Raw genomic sequence first — 6,631 nt, forward strand, 5'->3', positions numbered from 1 at the left:
ACTACGTAGAAAACTAAAGTATAAACTACATAATAAACTAAAGTATAAACTGCATAGCACCATCAGTATACTTACTATACTCTACAATAAGCTGAGTTACTAACAGCAAGTAATACATTACAATTCTACGTCGTAAAAGTTATATAATATGCTTCCATCTAAACTTTATTCTCTTACATCACACGAGCATATACCGTACTATATACTGCCATAGGTAAACCCAACATTAAATTATATACTGCATTGCTATAAACCACCTTATACATTTTAATATAACACTATGTATTATTCTACCTACCCTAATGTGTATCGAAATGGTTTATTACGTCCTTCCAATGATTGCTAAGCCAGAATCCATCTTCTCGGTTAAAATTGTCTCTGTGTTTGTATATGTGGATCGCCTCATGAACGAATCTCTCATGATAGCCAGATGGCTTGCAGAGAAGTCAATGTCATGTGAGCCCACTGAGTTGTAACAGTGATCTGCCACGGCTGAGGTGTTTGTCCTACCGTGTTTCAGGTCAGCTTTATGTTCATGGATGCGGTCCGAGACATGTCGTTTGGTTTCCCCAATGTAACTGCTACCACAGAGGCAACTTAGTTTGTAGACGCCAGGGTACTGTATGTCTGGAACCACATCTTTTACAGACGGTACCAGATCACGGATTTTATGTACTGTGTTGAATCGGACCTGGATCTTGTGTTTAATCAGGATTTTGGAGATCTTTTTTGTGACCCCAGCAATGTAGGGTAAGGTGATGGTCTTGACATAATTTCAACCGTGATGATGGTTACAAACTGAGTAATCATTGGAAAGATGTGATTAACCATGCAAAAAGGATTTAACTTCACTTATTTGGCCAATCTTATTTGAGAGACAACTATTACAGGTTTACAATGTTTAGTTGTTTCTCCTTTTCACACTATTGTTAGGTAGGCCAGGTTGAGTCACAAACCGTGCCTCTCCATAACAAGGGCTCACCCTCTTAAGCCTCACCTTACCATATGAATAGGGAGTGTGCTGTATTTGGCCCTTCCCCCCCTCTCCAACCATTATATAAACGGAGTGGTAGCTCCTGAAATCTCTCATTTACTTGATACAGCTGTCGTGGCTGTGACGGTTCCACCTGAAGACGGAAGCTTGTGTTGCCTCCGAAACGTCGTGATTTATAATTTTATTTTACTTTTATTAATTTTAATGTTTTACCTACGTGACTTTACCGAAAAAACCTAAGAATATGAATCCTTGCAGTCACGAAAGCTTGAAATCTAGAATTATAATATCATGTTTATGCGAGAGCCGGGGGCTTATGGGACCCCGGGGTCCCGCCACAAGGTTCAATTGTTGCAAAGCGGCCCGCATTGAGACACTGCAATATATCGATACTAGTGCAGGGTGACGCCACATCTCCCCCTGGTGGCTGCTGAGATGGACGTTGAGCCTGGGATCCCCAAATCCCTCTCCTGCACCCCGTGGCTCTCGCCTAATCAGCGACGCTTTGCTCAGCGGGCGGGCGGTGAGAAATTTCGCTTAGGTGAAGAGAGAAATGGCTTTGATCGACTAGTTGCCACGGTGGCTAGGAGATGTTAACTACCTCGCCTGATATGCAGGAGGCCGTGGGTTCGATCCCGACCCTGACACCTGCTGTATATTCGAAGTTTGCCTGCCTCTTGCTCCGTGATTGCGTGGGTTGCTTTGGCTGCTAGAAATGTACACGTGATTAGCCATTTCGTCGAGCTATCATTTGTGACTAAATATGAAAAAGTGGTAGAAGCTTCACCTCTGGTTTGGTGTTAATCCACCATCACTGAGTGTGTGGTGCATGGTGAGTGTATGGTGAGTTGTGAGTCTGGTGAGTTGTGAGTGTCTGCTGGTGAGTGTCTGTTGGTGAGTGTCTCGTGAGTTATGAGTCTGGTGAGTGGTGAGTGTCTGCTGCTGAATGTCTGTTGAATTGTGAGAGTCTGGTGAGTGTTGAGTGGGCAACAGAGGGCTGTGCATCAAATTTATTGTTGTACTGTACGTCTATGCTTCTGTGAGCTGGGACTGTGAGCTACGCGAGTCACGTCACCTAACCACTGCGGGACTTCCTGCCCAGGTGCCACTGCTCTGTCTCGTGTCCCCTTCAACACTTCATGCTGACCGCATTTGGCAGCAAGTGAAGCTGAAATGTTCGCTCATTCTCCTCTGCTGATCCTATATCCTGGAGGGCCCTTCTCCCAGCCAGTTGTGCTGCCACTCTTCTGCCCCTGTATACGTCTGGACCCAAAACCATCACTTTCTCCACTGCCTGTGACGACCCCTCTATTGGCACACTACTTAAACTAAACAATTTGTATTTTACCAGGTAAGACCCACTGAGCTATGTAGCTCTTTTTCAGAAGCGACCTGGTCACAAATGATATCTCAATGAAATGGCTTATCACGTGGAGATTTATAGCAGCCAAATACTCCAAATGCATGTTGTTGATTCTAAATGTGGAGGGAAAAGCCGGAGGACCCGGAGAAAAATCCACAGGGGAGAACACGTAAACTCTAAATATACAGGCGTCAGGGCCGGGATCGAACCCACGACCTCCTGTGCACCAGGCGAGGTAGTCAAGATCTCACAGCCACCGCGGCGCCCGGATCGAGGGCGCTAAGCCGGCGCGAGACGGGCTGCACAAGAGATGATGATGCGGCTCGGGAGGATGTGGAGCTGAGTGAACTTTCTGAAGACTGGTTCCAGCGGTGTCAAGATCGGCCTCTATGAAGCTCGTGAAGGACCGCTACTGGACAGTTGGAGGTAGTGGCCCTCCAGGAACAATGGAGGGCAGAGGAGCAACGCTCACAACAACGAGCGGAGCGCCGGGCAGCTAAAATGCAGCAAGCTGGCACAGTCGGGGACACAGCTGGTGCATCTGCGAGTCATCTCAGTCAACCAATGGTACCTGCTGGGTCTGACCCGGGATCTTCTGTCAGCGACCCGTCGACCCTTCACGTGGTGGCCTCAAAGTGCACCTGGCCTGGCACTGGCGCCGTGGTGACGTCACCGTCACTTCGTAGCGAGTGGCGGCTGTATTGGTACTAGCAGACTGTTGATTTTGGGAAGTTACATTTTAATTTCTGTAATTGTCAATCGTAATTTTTTTTTTAATAAATACTTTGGTTTGATGAAACAAAGCAGTTTGTACTTACGCGGCCGTGCTCGCTTTGTGTGATTATGTATCTTCACCAAGACTCTGTCCGTGTCTCGCACCCCCCACAAAGGGCATCTCGCACTCCCCAGGGGGTGCCGCGTGCGCCCCAGGTCGAGAAGAATCACTGCACTAGAGGACACAGGCCGCATAAAGAGGGGGGCAGGTGGACCAACCTGCTCTGAGCCTCAGATATAAGGGGGGGGGGGGGGGGGCTCAGGAAGAGTTGTGGGGGCCTCTCAGAGGAGGAGGAGGGGGGAGGGTACCTGACCCTGGCATTTTGCCCTCGGTTCCTCCAAAATAATTTCGCCACGACCGCTCCCCCGGGGCCGACGCGTCTGCGGGAGAGAGCTGGCGTCTCGAGCGTGGGGGGGTTTCATTCTCCCGATTCCACGGAACGCGGGCGGGGACTCGTTCCCAGGCTCGCCTGGTGCGCGTGTGGGGGAGCGCACAAGCCCGGCAGCAGAAGAAGCAGACGAACCGCAGCAGGCAGCTCCCAACACCGCGCCGCTAATGCGAGCCCGCACAGCGGCACTTTCACACCCGTCAGACTTAATTAGTCGCGCCGCAGTGAAGGAACGTGCATCAGCAGCAGGTTTAGTTTCAGGAGAGTGACGGTCACTTCGCCTAGCCGGGTCACCACGTGGTCTCGCGGGCTCGACACTGAGGCAGTTCGCAGGGAGTGGAAGGCTCAGCTCTCATGACCGACGATGGCATGCGGCGCAGTTGGTCGCCTCTTCATCGCTGGGCGTGAGACGTCGTCTGAGTGACCGTGTGGCCCCTGCCTCCTCCACCGCTCGGCGGAGTGTGAGCGCAGCTCTGTGCGGCTTTGCCAGGGAAGCGACTCGGCCGTCTCCGTCTTAGCGAAGTGAACTCCTGAACCCCGCAGTCGAGAAGAGCGAGTAGGGAGTGGCAGCCAAGAGAGGGAACGTACCCGCGGTGTATGACCCTCCACAGAGGAGATGGATCAATGCCGGTGGGTTGTGGTGTAGGTGCTGGATGGATTGTTACATCGCACGATGGCGGGGCGTGGGGAGGGCCTTCGTTCAGCGGTGCCGTGGACAACGATGCGTGCTGCAGGCGATAGCCACACCTCTCACGTGGGAATCTCACGGACGTAACATCCTGGGGGAAATCAGTTGGTGACACTGCAAGGGCAGTGTTGCATTGCACGTGACTAGAGAGAACAGAGAGATTGGCCATGAAAAATAATGAATTAAACTTGCAACACGCACAGGATCCGGTCACTAAGTATTCGCCCACGATCACCACGTCGCGCGCTTTCAGATGCGCTTCTGCGGCCGTCTGGAACGCTCTTCCTTCCGATATTAGGAAGCCACCAGAGCAATGCACATTAAAATGATCTAAATTTTAAACTCATTTCTTTACAGCTGCTTTTTGTGTATAGTTTGTTGTCCTTCCCCCGCACCTTTGATTAGCACGGTTGACTACGTACGGCGCGAAAGAAGTTCAACATACACTCATACTGTCGAAGACAGAAAACGACTCAAGACGCGTGAAGAGGGACCACAGACAAGCCGAAAGGCAGTCGCGTGATGGGCCGGCGCCTGCAAATGCCCAAGCTCTGCGGTCCTCTATATATATTCAACTAAAAACTAAACTATTTTGTTTATTCTACCAGGTAAGGCCCACTAAGCTATGTAGCTCTTTTTAAATCCTTTATATTAAGTTCACTTGCTTGCTTGCTTGCACACTTACGACCGTGCAAATCTTTCGGTCGTTTTTAACCCACTTCCCGTGATCCAATCGAGCTGACATTTTGCACACAGACTCGTTGTGCGTGACAATTTATTTTCGTGAAAAAAAAATTCCAAAATTTTACACTTTTTAGGAAAAGAAAAATTATATTTAATTACCAATTGCTTAATGGTGGCAGGCAATCATCTGACCCATAGGTGGCAGCCATCTCAAGCCAGAGGACGAGAGGACTCTAGCCGCCACGCATATAAAGGATTTATAGTGAAAAACTTTGTTTTTACGGGTTAATTTTTTCAGAAGCGAACTCGCCCCACACGACAGCTCAATGAAGTGGCTTATCGCGTGGTAATTTATAGCAACCAAATACTCTAAACGTACGTTGATTCTAAATGTGGAGGGAAAACCCAGAGGACCCAGAGAAAAAATCCACGCGACCACAGGGAGAGAGACACGCAAACTCCAAATATACAGCAGCAGGCGTCAGGGTCGGGCTCGATCCCACGACCTCCTGGGTATACCAGGTGAGGCAGGGGCGAGATGTTGTCGGCCAAGCAATGAGTGTTTACATGTGAGAGGCAACCGGAGCACGCAGATAAAAGAAAACCCGACGCGTGCGAGGGGGAAACACTCTATCCCATACAGCCAAAACAATTTTGTTTAAGGCTGCAACGCCTTCACCTGGGGGGCCAGGCGTATCGCACCTCTTCGATGCTCACCCAGCGGTGGGAGCGAGTTTCAAAACACGAGGTGCGATGTTGTTCTATTGTTGCGTTTAACAAACAAATTATTCGCTGAAAAAAGTCGCTCCCTTTTGCTGACACAAATCACTAAAGTGTCGTGAGCCGACATGTGAACCAGCGGTGTCAGCAGCAGCAGCAGAGCGTGCGGGCAAGGGGAGTCTCGAGGATGTGTATTGGGGAGTTGGGGAGCCTCATGTGAACTTGTCTGGCTTCAGTGCTGGGTGTGAATCGGTGAGCCGGGGGGGGCAGCGCGGCTTTCAAATGCAAAGTCCGCCTGAAGCCCCCCCCCCCGCCCATCATTATTCACATTGCTTAGCACTCGGCTGCCGAGTTGTAAAACGCGTGGAATGTGTTTTACGGACAGGTTACCAGCGGTTCTCAAATTCTGTCATAGACGGTAACGTGGGACAGCCAACACATTGGCCAATTAGACTGCGACATCGATATGATAGGTGACGTTTCAGGCAATGGACCTTCGCCATAGCACGTCGGCAATATGACATGTTTTGTTATTGACGGCGAGGTTGAGTTGTGATGTTGTGCCATCACTTCCACGCAGCAGCAGCAGCTGCAGCATCAACCCAATGTGCTGTCGTATGGACACGTCTTCTCCACGGCGATGCCACTCTCTCTCCCCAATGTCACTCGCCGCTTTGATCCGCAACTCTCTCTCTCTCTCGGCCTTTCCCCGTCCTCAACTCCCCTCCATCACAGTGGCCTGCGATGCTTTAAAAGTCTGTTAACAAACAACAAACCTCACTTATATAGTCATCATATATATACACACCTTCGATTAGCACGGCTGGCTATGTGCGATGCGAACGAAGAACAACATACATACAGCGCTTCGCTACGAAGTAGGGCCGTTGTCCGAAACGTCGTCTATTACTGTGGGAACGTGCTTTCTTTGAGTGCAGTGTTACTGACGAAGTGTTTCGTTTAAAAAAGAAATCACAGGACGAGTTATTGTAATCTGATTGCTAGCCAAAACCAAATAA

The sequence above is a fragment of the Lampetra fluviatilis genome, chromosome 41 (genome assembly GCF_964198595.1).
Source record: "Lampetra fluviatilis chromosome 41, kcLamFluv1.1, whole genome shotgun sequence".
Taxonomy (NCBI): domain Eukaryota; kingdom Metazoa; phylum Chordata; class Hyperoartia; order Petromyzontiformes; family Petromyzontidae; genus Lampetra; species Lampetra fluviatilis.